The following is a 14,416-nucleotide window of genomic DNA, read 5'->3' as shown; positions in this document are numbered from 1 at the left end:
TGGCATCCGAAGTCCTTGTTCTAACATATATGGGTTATAACCTCAATTTTTTTCTTTTTTTTATTATTTTTTTTTTGTGACGGAGTCTTGCTCTGTCGCCCAGGCTGGAGTGCAGTGGTGCAGTCTCGGCTCACCACAACCTCCGCCTCCCAGGTTCAAGTGATTCTCCTGCGTCAGCCTCCCGAGTAGCTGGGACTACAGGTGCGTGTCACCATGCCCGGCTAATTTTTGTATTTTTAGTAGAGATGGGGTTTCACTATGTTGGCCAGGCTGGTCTCAAACTCCTGACCTCGTGATCCACCTGCCTCAGCCTCCCAAAGTGCTGGGATTACAGGCATGAGCCACCACGCCCAGCCTATAGCCTCAATTTCTACAGGTAGTTGGTTAATGTTTGGATTAGCGGTATTTGTTACCAGTTTAGATAATTTGGCATTGCTCTGTCGGAGTCTTTAATGAGTTAACTCATTAAAGTTAACAGGGAAAGAAACACTTTGGAGATCCTGCATCACAGGCTACTTAGGTTGCAAGCAAATATCTTAGAAATAAGAGCAGGACGGATAAAATCCTAGAATATTACTAAGGTGACCAGTAAAGAAGTTTCTCCTTCAGAATGAAAGGATTATTTTTGATCTGGAAAAAAGTTTTTTGATGGGGGAGGGAGGTGGTCAACAAAAAGCTTTTGATAGGGTACATCCCAGGATTTTGCCAATAGTTTGAACTTCTTTTATGACAAGTTTCCTCAACCAAACAATCATTCTATGTCGAAGAGCAGAGGACTCAGTTAAAAAGAGATATGAAATAGGATGTTAGTAATGGCACAACATGGCAGAGTGGATCCAGTAGAGCAACAGTTTACAAATGAATAGCTCTCACATGTCAGTTAAGACATTCTCCTTGATTTAGAGGAGATTCCAGTTTGGGAAATTATGGTAAAAGTTTTTTTAAAAAATTTAAGTAAAATTGCTATCCTTGGCGGATATCTGATGTGATCACAAAAAAAAATCTTTTCATTTTAGCCAACATGTTTTTAAAGTCTCACTTCATCTCTATTGAGTACCTGCTAATAAAAGTTTTAAACTAAACGTACACGTGCCCTTGACCAGGAAATTCTACTTTTAGATGTTTATTTGAGATGAATAAAAACATGTTGACAAAGACATACAGATGAATGTTCATGGCAGGTTATTCAAAATAATCCCAAACCGGAAACAGCCCAGAGGTTCGTCAGTAAGATCTTTCCATCCAGAGTTGAAAAATAGCATTCTTTTACAACCTTGGGTTCTAACTGATTGAGAGTCACTTTATTCTATATACTTTTTGGAAAATGGAGTAAGTTTAATACATAACAAAGCAGTGGATAGGAATTGGAAAACAGACCTCCCATTTACCAGAGGACTTTGGTTTACACTTCCCTCTGGAGGACTGCCCTTTGTCATGCTGCCACCCTTGTTCCATGGGTCTCCCCAGTTAAAGTGAAGCACTTGGTCTCATTTTTCTTGAAACAAACTTTTTATATCATTGTTTGTTAATTGTTTGAGTGCCAGTCTTCCACAAGACTTTGAGCTCTTTTAGGACAAGCACCTTGTCAGACTTTGTGTTTAATTAGCAACTAGGATAAACTCACTTCCAGAAATGTGTACATATCTGCCCTTTACCCCAGGATGGAGGAGCTCTATTTTCAAGGAGAAAACGTAGTCTTTTAAGCACAGCCCTAGAAGGACATGGAGCTTTTAATGGAAAGAGGGTATAGTGATAATAAGTCCTACTTAAGCAAGTTGCATTTTAGTATCTCCTGCAGCTGTACGCTTTCTACCCTTCTGTAGGTCCAGGCCACAGGATTGGACACAGTTGTTTCCCAGCTCCAGTGCTCCCAGAGGATAACATTCTCGCTGGGCTTTAGGCCAGCTGCGTAGATTTTGTAAAAGCAAATCCAAAGTCTGGCTTAAAAGAGAGACAAAATATCAATTCTAAAAATCAATACATGGCTGGGCATGGTGGCTCACGCCTGTAATCCCAGCACTTTGGGAGGGCAGGGCAGGTGGATCACCTGAGGTCAGGAGTTTGAGACCAGCCTGGCCAACATGGTGAAACCCTGTCTCTACCAAAAATAGAAAAAATTAGCCAGGCATGGTGGCTGGTGCCTGTAATCCCAGCTACTTGGGAGGCTGAGGCAGGAGAATCACTTGAGCCAGGAGGTGGAGGTTGCAGTGAGCCGAGATCACGCCACTGCACTCCAGCCTGGGTGACAGAGTGACACACCGTCTCTAAATAAAGAAAATTAAAATAGAAGTGAATGCAGCTGGGCATGGTGGCACATGCCTGTAATCTCAGCTACTTGGGAGGCTGAGGCAGGAGAATCGCTTGAGCCAGGAGGTGGAGGTTGCAATGAGCCGAGATCACGCCACTGCACTCCAGCCTGGACAACAGAGTGAGACACTGTCTCTAAATAAATAAATTAAAATAAAATAAAAATGAATGCGGCTGGGCATGGTGGCACATACCTGTAATCTCAGCTACTTGGGAGGCTGAGGTGGAAGGTGGAAGGGTCACTTGGGCCAAGGAGTTCAAGATTAGCCTGGGCAACATCACAAGACCCCATCTCAAAAAACAAAAACAAAAGGCGGGTGGGGGGTGGGGCGCAGAAAGCAAGTAACAAGTTACGCCCAAAGAAACTAATCAAAATAAAGGCAGAATTACTTTTCAAAATGAATACAGTTGCATCTGCATATATTCGCACAAGTCTAGAATATTTTAAATAGTACAGTTGACAACCCTCATAAACAACGAAGCAAGGTAATTTACATTCTTCATTCCTATACTGACCATATAGTCATGAAACATGGATGTTTAGTGGCCTGTCGTGACTAAAACACTGCATAGGAAGTGTGTCTTCTATATCATCATAATCATCATCATTATTAACCAACATTTGAGCACATGCCAAGTAAAAAGACCTTGCATAAATTATCCCATTTATTCCTGTATATAATACCCTATGAAGTAGGGCATTATTATTATCAGGGTGCTATTATTATCCCAACTTCAGGCAAAGAGATTGAGACACGGGGTTTATGTATCTTGTCCAAGTTGGAACAGCCTGAAAGAGGCAGAGCTGTAATAAGAAAGAGGCTGCTTTGTGCCCCTCATGAGACTGCCTCTTATCCCAGGTTTGTGCTCAAAATTAAATTCATTTCCTCCTTCCCAAACCTCATTGGGAAGGCTTCATCACAGGGCTTCACCATTTCTGTGAGTTGCACCTCCATTCCAAGAATCCTTTTGGTGATTTCTTCTCCCTCACATCTAATTTTTAGCAATTTCCTATTGCTTCTGTAACATTATCAAAAATGTATTAGCTTAAAACAATATATTATCTTACAGGTCTAGAGGTCAGAAGTCCAAAATAAGTCACACTGAGCTAAAATCAAGGTGTTGGCAGGGAGTCTTTAGATAGAATCTGTTTTTTGGTTTTTTTCCAGCTTTTGAGGTGATCACATTCTTTGGTTCATGACTCCATTCTTTGGTCTTCTAAGCCAGCAATATCAGGCTGGGTTCCTCTCACAATATCATTTCTTTGGGTCTCTTCTGCTTCTCTTTCCCTTTTAAGAACCCTTGTGATGACCTTGGGCCCACTCAGATAATCCAGGATAATCTCCATATTTCAAGGTCAGCTAATTAGTAACTTTAATTCTATCTGCAATCTCAATGCCTCCTTGCCATGTAATTTAATGTACTCACAGGTTTCAGGGATTAGGATGTGAACATCTTTGGGAGGGCCATTGTTTTATCCTTCCACACCACATCCTAAACAAATTATTTCTCAAATCTGAACTTTAAGAAGAAAAACAACATTAAGTCTTTGCAGAGAATTTCTGAACTTTTTTAACATTGCCATTTGTCAATGTATTAGAGGTTGTGCCATGATCTGGATTTGTCTGTTTTCTCATTATTAGATTCAGGTTAAACATTTGTAGCAAAAATGCTACATTAGTAATGTATATTTCTCATTCATCATATTAGGAAGCTCATGATAACAGTTTATATTATCATTGGTGCTGCTAAATTATATCTTGTGGTTAAGCAGAAACACCTTTAATTTTAAGTTAAATAGAGGACAAGTGACAAGGCTTTGGTTCATGTAAGGTAGGGAGTTGGAACTAAAACATTTACATAAAACCAAGATTCTCAAATGATCACATTTTCAATGAAAGGAAGAGATAGAAAATCTACTCCTTAGTCAAAGGAAATTAAAAGCTTATTTGGTTTTCAAGGACTCAGCTCAAGATGAAAAATGTCCCCTTGAGAATTTGCAACCATAATCTTACATTCATGTAGAGTGGAGTTTGAACTTGCTGTGTTTGGGCCCTAGAAATCCTGAGGCCAGAAGTTGACTTAAAGAATTCTGAGTTGGTAACTTCCTGGGAATCTTGGATGAAACAAGACTGATCTTTCCTGGAATGATTCCTCACAGAACTCCCTCTATACATGAGCTCAAAATCCAAAATTTTTTAAAAAGTCAATAGAATGAACAAATGACTTAAGTTAGATCCTAAGTATTTCAAATAGCGGAATTATCAGATGTAGATTATAAAATAGGAATTACTGTATGATTAGATGTATATAAAGTTCTGAACCATGTAAAACTTACCATGAGATGGAAGAGTAGAAAGAGCACAAGATAACTTCTGGATTTCTGGGAATGTTCCATTTCTTGATCTGTGTGAGTTTAACATAGATGTGTTCACTTAGTGAAAATTCATCAAGCTATATTCATAATGTGTGCACTTTTCTATATGTCATAATTTTTTTTTGAGTCAGAGTTTTGCTCTGTTCCCCAGGCTGGAGTACAGTGATGTGATCTCGGCTCACTGCAACCTCCGCCTCTGGGGTTCAAGCGATTCTCATACCTCAGCATCCAGAATAGCTGAGACTACAGGCGTGTGCCACCACAACTGGCTAATTTTTTGTATTTTTAGTAGAGATGGGGTTTTGCCATGTTGCCCAGGCTGGTCTCAAACTTCTGAGCTCAGACAATCCACCCATTTCAGCCTCCCAAAATGCTAGGATTACAGGCATGAGCCACCGTGCCTGGCCTGTCTATGTATCATAATTTAATGAAAAGTTTGAACTAAAAATAAATTTGAAAAGGAATAAAAATTTTTAGAAGTGAAAAATATGATAATTAAAACTCAGTGGAGGAGGCAGCCAGCATCTGAAGGAGCTGTGATAACCATCTCCAAATGCAACCATGAAGTTGAAGGAGACAAAATCAAGGTCAAAACCATCAAACTATTGGAAGTTTCAGATGAAAGGAATCAAGGTTGTGGGGAAATGGAAGCAAGTGAAGGTAGACCCAAATTTATTTGTAAGTGGACAGATGGCTGATGTGGTATGCTTTGAGGAACTGAGATTACTGGTTGGTCCCCTCTGCCAAGAATTCCTCCAGTCTCTTCTCAAAGGAGGCATCCAAGAAGAAAAAGGCACCAGCTGTTTGAGAAGAGGAGGAAGTAAAGTGTAGCTCCTCAAAGAAAATGATCAAGTTGAAGAAAAGTAAAGATGTGGAAACTGAAGGAATTAGTGTCCAGAAAGAGTTTGAAGTCAAAGATGCTGAACCAGAGCCAAATCGGAGATGGTATGATTTGTCCTGACCCAGAGGAGAGGAGATGGCATCAGAAAGCCTGGCCCAGATTGTTCCAAAAGAGAAGAAAAAGGGAAAAAATTAAGCCTCCCCATGGCACTGTCCCAAAGGTGCCCCAAAAAGCAAAGACATTGATGCCTGACTAGAAGGTGAATGTATCAGCTTGAAGGACCTTTTATGTCCAAGCCATTCTCCAAGCAGCAGATTTTCTAGGTTTCTCTGCACCTACACCAGTCTAAGAAGCTCTGACTTCGACACCTGTCATCGGTGACAAACTAGACATCCTTGGGGATGCTGAGACAGGATATGGGAAAACCCTTGTCTTTGTCATTCCAGTGATTCAGGCAGTATTGGCAGTGCTGGAGGAGTAAGCTTGCCCTAACTCCAAGTAACACTAAATACCACCTGGAGAGCCCAGAACTGAGTCCAGAGCTGAGACTGGATCACTAAGCGAGGCTGGAACTGAGTCTGGAATGTTGCCTGATGAGACTAGAATCGAGAGTGAAATACTCCCCTGTGAAGCTGAGGTAAGGCTAGAGTACCACCCAACAAAGCCAGAGCAAAGACCAGAGCTTCCCCCTCAAACCAGGTGCTGTTCTTCTATGATGATGATGCTGGTAAAGAACTTTCTTCCCTTAACAAGGCATGAGGACAAAGAGGAAAGGCTTGATAAAGAGCAAACTGGAATGTCAAAACAAGAGTTGAATGGCAAAGTTGCTACCTGTAAAGGACATCTAAAACATCACCTGCTTGGACTGGTTCTGATTCCCACTTAAGAGCTGGCCATCCAGGTCTAATAACCCTTTGATGCTGCAGCCAAGTTTATGGGAATTAAAACTGCTATTTTGTTCAGTGGCGTATTCATGCACAAATAGCAGAGGATGCTTAGGTGTCAGCCTGATATTGTGATCAGCAGTTCAACCTGACTGTGGGAGCTGGTTAAAGAAAATCACCTTCATTTGAGCAGCCTTCAGCAGTTCAGGTGCCTGGTGGTAAATGGGGCTGACTGGATGATTGAGAAAGGCTACTTTGCTGAGCTCTCACAGTTGCTAGAGATGTTCATGACTCCCAGTACAACCCAAAGAGACAGACACTTGGATTTTTGTGCCACAGTGATGCTGGTACATCAAGCTGCTGCATGAATCCTTTATAAGAAGCACACCAAGAAGATGGACAAAACTGCCAAACTCGACCTTCTCATGCAGAAGATTGGCACGAGGGGCAAGTCCAAGGTCATTGACCCCCACAAGCAATGAAGTCACAATGGAGTTGCTGACAGATACCAAGATCCATTATGAGACTGATGAGAAAGACTTCTACCTGTACTACTTCCTGATGCAGTATCCAGGCCTCACCTTAGTATTTGCCAACAGCATCTCTTACATCACACACCTTTCTAGGCTCCTCAAAGTCCTAAATGCTGCTGACTCTACATACTCGCATGCACCACAAGCAGAGGGTCAGATACCTGGAGTGGCTTGCCTGTATGGAAGACTGTTCTCTTGGGAACAGATGTGGCAGCTTAGGATCTGGATACTCCTAAAGTCCAGCATGCCATCCATTACCAGGTTCATTGCACCTTGGAGATTTATGTCCGTTCAAGTGGTTGAACTGCTTGTGCCACCAATGAAGACCTCAGCCTAATGCTGATTAGGCCTGAGGACAAGATCAACTTTAATAAGATTTACAGAGCCCTCTAGAAATAAAGTGCATGAATGTGGTCAAGGAGCAAATCCATTTTGCTTTACAAAGAAAGCTGAGTATTCGAACTTCCAGGCATATCTGCACAGTTCTTGGATTGAGGGTGTGGTGTCTGTTCTGGAAATTGAACAGAGATTGAACAAATTGTAAAAAGAGATATATAAAGGAGGAAAAGCTGATCAAGAAAAAGAGTGTCGAAGACAAAAGCAGGTGAAGTTCCTACTAGAAGGAGCCACACTATTTGTTTTCCCAACCATGATTTAAATATGACCTGAACTGCAAGTATCCAACTCAATTGGGTAAGATGGCTATGCTCATGTCTGCCCCAAGAAGTGGTGAATCTGCTTTGAACTGCTTCTCCAAACAAGGAGGAGGAAGAGAAAAAAGTAGGAGAGAGAGGGAGAGGAAGGAGGGGACAAAGTTTGTTGGTGACCACACAGTGGTATCTCTGTTCTCTAATCATATGTGAAAACCTTTCCTTCCCACCCTTTAATTTCATTCCATAATCAACCTCAATTAGAAAAATCTTCTCTTCCACACCAACGGCCTGTAGCAGGAGAGACCTCATGCAGATTTGTGGATATTCCTAAAGTCCAGCACGTCATCCAGTCCATTACCAGGTCCATTCCACCTTGGAGATTTATGTCCACTCAAGTGGTTGAACTTCTTAATGCCACCAATGAAGATCTCAGCCTAATGCTGATTAGGCCTTATTTTGGAATAAGAATTATATGCAGCAGCTTCATATTTATTCCAGTGTATAGGCTTCCTTTATGTTCAACCAGACTTCCTAAATTAAAAATTATGGTCAGAAAAAAAATCAATGTAACAGTTAAATAGCATATTAGATACAAGTGAAGAGAGAAGTAGTGAACTAGAATATAGTCAAGAAGAAATTATCTAGGAAAGGAGTTTTAGAAACATGGCAGATATAATGAGAAGGTTTAATAAAAAAATTAATTGGAGTTTTCAAAAGGAGAGAATTGATAAAATGGGAAATAGGAAATATTTAGAGATTATATTTATTTGAGCAATTGTTCAGGATTGGTAAATTTTTAAGGAGAGAGAAGGGCATGAATTTGGAGATTCATGAAATGCAATGAAACCCAAGGCAGAAAAAAATTTTTTAATGCCATCTGGATACATTTAGTAAAACTCAGAATCTGAAAGTTTAAAAGGTACTTAAAGGAGGTAGACAGTCAAAGAGAGTAACTTCAAAGAAGCAATTAGACCAGCAGAATTCTCAATAGCAATAACAAAAGATGGAAGACAGTAGAATGGTATCTTCTAAATGCTGAGACAAAATAATTCAACATAGAATCATGTAAGTTATTCACAAATGAGAGCATAATGTATTTTTCATAAAAACAAAACTTGGAAAGAGCTTAACATCAATGGGCCTTACTAAAGGAATTCTCAAGGATGAATTCCAGGAAGAAAAAAATTAAATCCAGAAAGGAAGTTTGAGAAGCAAGAGGAACAGTGAAAAATGAAATTGGTATACAAATAAACACTGACTGTATAAAACATGAACGAATACAAGTAATATCTACTGTGTTGCCTTTATTATGTTGAGTAATTTATATCAGTAAGGGGTATTTAATTTTGTTGAGTGCTTAATTTCCATCAGTTGAGATGAACATGTGAGATTTTTATCTTCATTCTATTAGTATGGTATATTACATTGTTTGATTTTTGTATTTTGAACACCCTCCAGGAACAAATCCCACTTAGTCATAGTGTATAATCCTTTTCATTAGCTGCTGACTTTGGTTTGCTAGTATTTTGTTGAGGTCCCTTCTGACTTTTTAAAAAAATATATTTTCTGTTTTTTTGTTTTTTGATTTTTTTAGCAAAAAAATGCACTTAGAAGTGTTACTGTTTGTATTTTATTCCTTCTTAGATTGAATATAGCTCTTTGATTCTGTGGGTTAATGTCTTTCATTAGTTTTGGAAAATTCTCAGCCATTGTTTTTTATTTTATTTTTTATTTTGGAGATGGAGTCTCGCTCTGTCGCCCAGGCTGGAGTTCAGTGGCCTGATCTTGGCTCACTGCAACCTCTGCCTCCCGGGTTCAAGAAATTATTTCTTTATTTTTTTCTCACTCTCCTCTTCTTATTTTTTTCTCAATCTCCTCTTCTTGTTTTTTTTTTTTTTCACTCTCCTCTTCTTCTATGACTCTGTATTAGTCCATTCTCACACTGATATAAAGAACTACCTGAGACAGGGCAATTTATGAAGAAAAGAGGCATAATTGACTCAAAGTTTTGCAGACTGTAGAGGAAGCATGGTTGGAGAGGCCTCAGGAAACATACAATCACGGCAGAAGAGTAAAGGGTAAGCAAGCAACTTCTTCACATGGTAGAGCAGGAGAGAGAGAGTAAAGGGGGAAGTGATGTGCACTTTTAAACAACCAGATCTCATGAGAGCTGCATCATGAGAACAGCAAGGAGGAAGTCTGCCCCCATGATTCAGTTACCTCCCACTAGGCTCCTCCTTCATCACATGGGAATTACAATTCGACATGGGATTTGGGTGGGGACACAGAGCCAAGCACATCAGACTCCAATTACTTGTACCTTCGATTCTTATCTCTATGTCTCTTATGTTTTTTGCTATTTATTGCTCTTCTTCATTCTGAATATTCTCTTCTGATGTGTCTTACAGTTCACTATTTCTTTATTTAACTATATCTGTAAAATCTATCCACTGACTTCTTAATATCAATTGTATTTTTCCGTTCTAGAATTTCCATTTGTTTTTTCCTTAAACTTTTCAGTTTTCTACTAACATTTACAATTTTTTCATTTATTTCTTGAGCATATTAAGCATGAATATTTAAAAACCCACCATCTGTACACCCAACTTGTCTGTTTCTACTGTCTGTTGTTTCTCTTCATTTTAATAAACTTTTGTTTATAACCTTTTGTTTCTTCATATACCTGGAAATTTTTTATCGAGAATTGAATATTACATATGAAATATTTATAGACATAATTTGAGGTTCTGGATAACTGCAAACCTATCTTCCAAATTGCAGAACCATTTTACACCACAAGCAGTGAGTGAGACCTACTATCATTTCACATGCTTGTCAGCATTTGGTTTTGATTTTACCCATTCTAACAGGTGTGTAGTGATATTTTATTGTTGTTTGAATTTGTAATTCTCTATAGACATGATGTTGAACTTCTTTTTGTATGCATATTTGCCTTCTGTATATCTTCTTTGGTGAGATGTCTGTTTGGATCTTTTCTGCATTTTTTAGTTGGATTGTTTATTTTCATATTTTTGAGTTTTTAGGGTTCTTTATATATTCCAAATACAAGTGCTTTATCAGATATACATTTCCGAAATATTTTCTCCAAGTTTATGGCCTATCTTTTCATTATCTTAATAGTGTCTTTCTTAGAAGTTTCTAATTTTAATGAAGTCTATTTTTTCAAATGTGAAGAATTGGGCTGGAGGGTGTATTTCTTTTTCTTCACTTATTTGTGACATGTAAATTGTAAAATTATTATTCAGGTATAATAGCTATTGAGTTGTCATCAATCAATTATTTTTAAAATTACATTACTGTCAATCTTGACTTTTAATTTACAAAGCAAGTCAAATGAATTCACATTCTCTATGACTTTATCCCAGATTTCCCTAGCCCTGAAACAGCTAGCCTGGAACAACTTTCCAGCCAGAAGTTATCAAAACTGGGGACACTATGGAAAAACAGTGTATTTAATGACCTTGAGCTGTCAGTCCATCTATCCAGAGATTAATGCTTTCATACAAGAGTGCTATGCTTGGAATATATAATAGGAATATGTAAATTCACTTAAATTTAGTTGAATGATTAGATTCAATTTTAAGTAAAAATCAAAGCTTCTTTTCAACTTGAAAATGGTGAAGTGTTTTGTTTCATAAATCTGTAAAAGATAATTTTCCAAAAAAAGTAACATCATGACTCCTGTGAATATAAAATGAACAGATGTCAAATATTTTAACTCATTAATTAAATGAGAGAATTGGAAAAACTTTTTCAACTGATTCGAGAGAGAACCCAAAGAATGAAGACACTTATATGTCAAGAATATTGAAATGAATTTGCAAGTGGTTGCAAAACTGACTTTCTATCATGGGGAAGGGAAATTAATTGAACCTCCACTATACACAATTTATTGCATATCCATAGACAAGAATTGTGCATAGACAATTATTTTGCTTTGCTATCAGTCACCTACAACTTTTAAAAGTTGTAAAATGGCTCAATGGTGATGAAAGGCTTACATCAAATAACTTGGAAGAGTGTGCTCTAAGCAATGCATAATTTCTATTAAAAATAACCGTAACCATTTCTGCTTATTTCAAATTTTCTTACAAATTTTTTTTTCTTGAGACAGAATCTCACTCCATACCCCAGGCTGGAGTGCAGTGGCATGATCCCTGCTCACTGCAACCTTGACCTGCCAGGCTCAAGGAATCTTCCTACCTCAGCATCTTGAGGAGCTGGAGCTACAGGTGCGTGCCACAAAGCTGGCTAATTTTTTAATTGTTTTTTTCTTTGTAGAGGTGGGGGTCTCCCTATGTTGCCTAGTCTAGTTTCCAACTCCTGGGCTCAAGCAATCCTCCCACTTAAGCCTCCCAAATTGCTCGGATTACAATTGTAAGTCACTATGCCTGGCCAAAATTTTCTTATGAAATTTTCTGTGCTTCTATTTTTCTTTAGATTATAGGGCATTTGTATCACTTTAAACATTATTGAGGCTTATGGGAATAGGATATGATATGGTTTGGCTCTGTGTCATCCACCTGAATGTCACTTAATAATCCCCATGTGTCATGGGAGGGACCAGGTGGGAGGTAATTGAATCATGGGGGGCAAGTTTTTCCTATACTGTTCTCATGATAGTGAATAATTCTCATGAGATCTAATGGTTTTGAAATGGGCAGTTCCCCTGCACATGCTCTCTCTTTTGCCAGCCATTATGTAAGACATGCCTTTCTCCTCCTTTGCATTCCGCCATGCTTGTGAGGTCCCCCCAGTCATGTGGAACTGTGAGTCCATTAAACCTCTTTTTTTTTTTAAATAAATTACCTAGTGTTAGGTATGTCTTTATTAGCAGCATGATTTTATTTTCTAAATAAAAATATTTAGAAAAGATACATTTACTTGATACATTTTATTTTCAATATGTTGGAAGCATGCCTCCTTTATGTTTTGCTCATTATTGACTGGATAGTTTTGTACTATATATCACATTTTTTTCAGCTTCTATATCTGATACTTAGGCAATGCATGTGCAAGAGCTCTCTACATCTTGATGAGGTAATACTTTCTATCATTAATATATTAACTAGTATTTGTTATTTCCTCTGTATTCTTTCTTCATACAGATCTAGATGTTTAGAAAGAATATCACAAAAGAGCTGGTTGTGGTGGCTTACACCTGTAATTCTCAGCACTTTGGGTGGCTGAGGCAGGCAGATCACTTGAGTCCAGGAATTTGAGACCAGCCTGGCCAACATGGTGAAACCATGTCTATACTAAAAATACAAAAAATTAGCCGAGCATAGTGGTATGCTCCTGTAATTCCAGTTACTTGAGAGGCTGGCTTGAACTCAGGAGGCAGAAGTTGCAGTGAGCCAAGATTGTGCCTCTGCACTCCAGGCTGGGTGATGAAGTAAGACTCTGTCTCAAAAAAAAAAAAAAAAAAAAAAAAGGATATTTTCCTAAACATATAGGAATTCCAACTACATGCATATCTTATTATATTTTTCTCTGCTAAAATGTAATCTCTCTGACAGCAGGGAGTTTTTGTTTGTTTTGTTCAGATGTTCTCCCAGTGATGACGTCAGTGCCTTGCATACAGGCAATGCTTAATAGTAGTTGTTGAATGAATGAGCACATTTTACGTAATTACCAAGCACTGCAAGATAATCAGATCTTCTCAGTAGGAACTCCTGCTACTAAGCAGCATTTATTAGTATATGAAAATCAAAGTATATTAAGTTATACTTTATTTGCCCCATAAAAGGATCCTCACTGCCTATGTCTGACTGTGAACCCTACTTTGAAAATCACAGATCTGAACTCTACAGCCTACTATTGTATTTTATTATTTTTTTCTTTTATTCTGACTTAGAGGCATTCAGGTACTATTGTATTTTAAATACTTGCTACTCAAAATATGGCCCAGGAATCATCAGTATCTGCACCACCAGGAGCTTGTTAGGTTGATTCCATAACTTGGCTACTGTGAATAGTGGACAAGATTCTGCATTTCTAAGTGTCCATCCATGGATGAATGGATAGAGAAAATATGGTATACATGCATAATGGAAGATTATTTAGCCATAAAAAATGAGATTCTGTCATTTGCAGCAACATGGATAGACCTGGAGGACATTCTGTTGAGTGAAATAAGCCAGGCAAAGAAAAACAAATACCCTATGTTCTCTCTCATATATGGTTGCTGAGATAGTTGATCTCATGAAGGTAGAGAGTAGAATATGGTTACTGGAGGCTAGGAAGTGTAGGCGGGACAGGGGAATCAAAAGAGGTTGGTTAATGGGTATGAAAATAGAGTTAAGTAGAAGGAATAAGTGACTTCCAATTCCAAAATCAAAATGGTGTCATAGAAGCAGCTGGCTTCACCTCCCCCACCCCCCATAACAGAAAACCCAAACTAAGTATACAGCACCAAGATTGTTACCAGAAATATCCCAGAACTCAAATATGAACTTGAGATACTCCCTAGGGCCACAGAAAGGTGAAAATAACTCTGAGTGGACAGTAAGAGAATTAGACTTCCACATTCATGATGCCCCTCCCTACTTTCTCCCTGTAACCAAGTGTGTGAAAAATGTCCCCCAAACTCACTTTTTCTATAGTAAAAAAAGTGAAATTGAGGTGTACAACCAGCTTCTCCACCATCTTTGGTTCCCTGGCAGGAGACTGTCCCTACCTTAACTGACGAAAAGCATCATGAATGCCTGAAGGAAGAAATATCCTTGAGGACAAGCAGAGACAAAGTGGGTAGGCAGGCCTCCCATTTCCGGCCCTGGAAACTCTGCTCTGTAACTCAG

At 38.7% G+C, this 14,416-nt stretch overlaps 1 long non-coding RNA gene and 1 pseudogene across 1 annotated transcript in view; one reads left to right on the top strand and one right to left on the bottom strand.

Moving 5' to 3' along the window:
* Positions 1–1,697: 1,697 nt before the first annotated feature.
* The window catches only part of LOC129060236 (uncharacterized), a 38,577-nt gene continuing 25,858 nt past the window's right edge, over positions 1,698–14,416 (bottom strand). The window contains exons 3-6 of the long non-coding RNA XR_010140332.1: positions 7,848–8,122; positions 4,646–4,713; positions 2,502–2,599; positions 1,698–1,941 (exon numbers count right to left, since the gene is read on the bottom strand). This is a non-coding gene — a long non-coding RNA (uncharacterized LOC129060236). The remainder of the gene's footprint in view (positions 1,942–2,501; positions 2,600–4,645; positions 4,714–7,847; positions 8,123–14,416) is intronic.
* On the top strand, positions 2,310–7,868 carry LOC129060233 (ATP-dependent RNA helicase DDX24-like; annotated as a pseudogene).

This window comes from Pongo abelii, chromosome 5, assembly GCF_028885655.2.
Source record: "Pongo abelii isolate AG06213 chromosome 5, NHGRI_mPonAbe1-v2.0_pri, whole genome shotgun sequence".
Classification (NCBI taxonomy): Eukaryota; Metazoa; Chordata; class Mammalia; order Primates; family Hominidae; genus Pongo; species Pongo abelii.
This window is presented reverse-complemented; position numbering and strand designations above follow the sequence as displayed.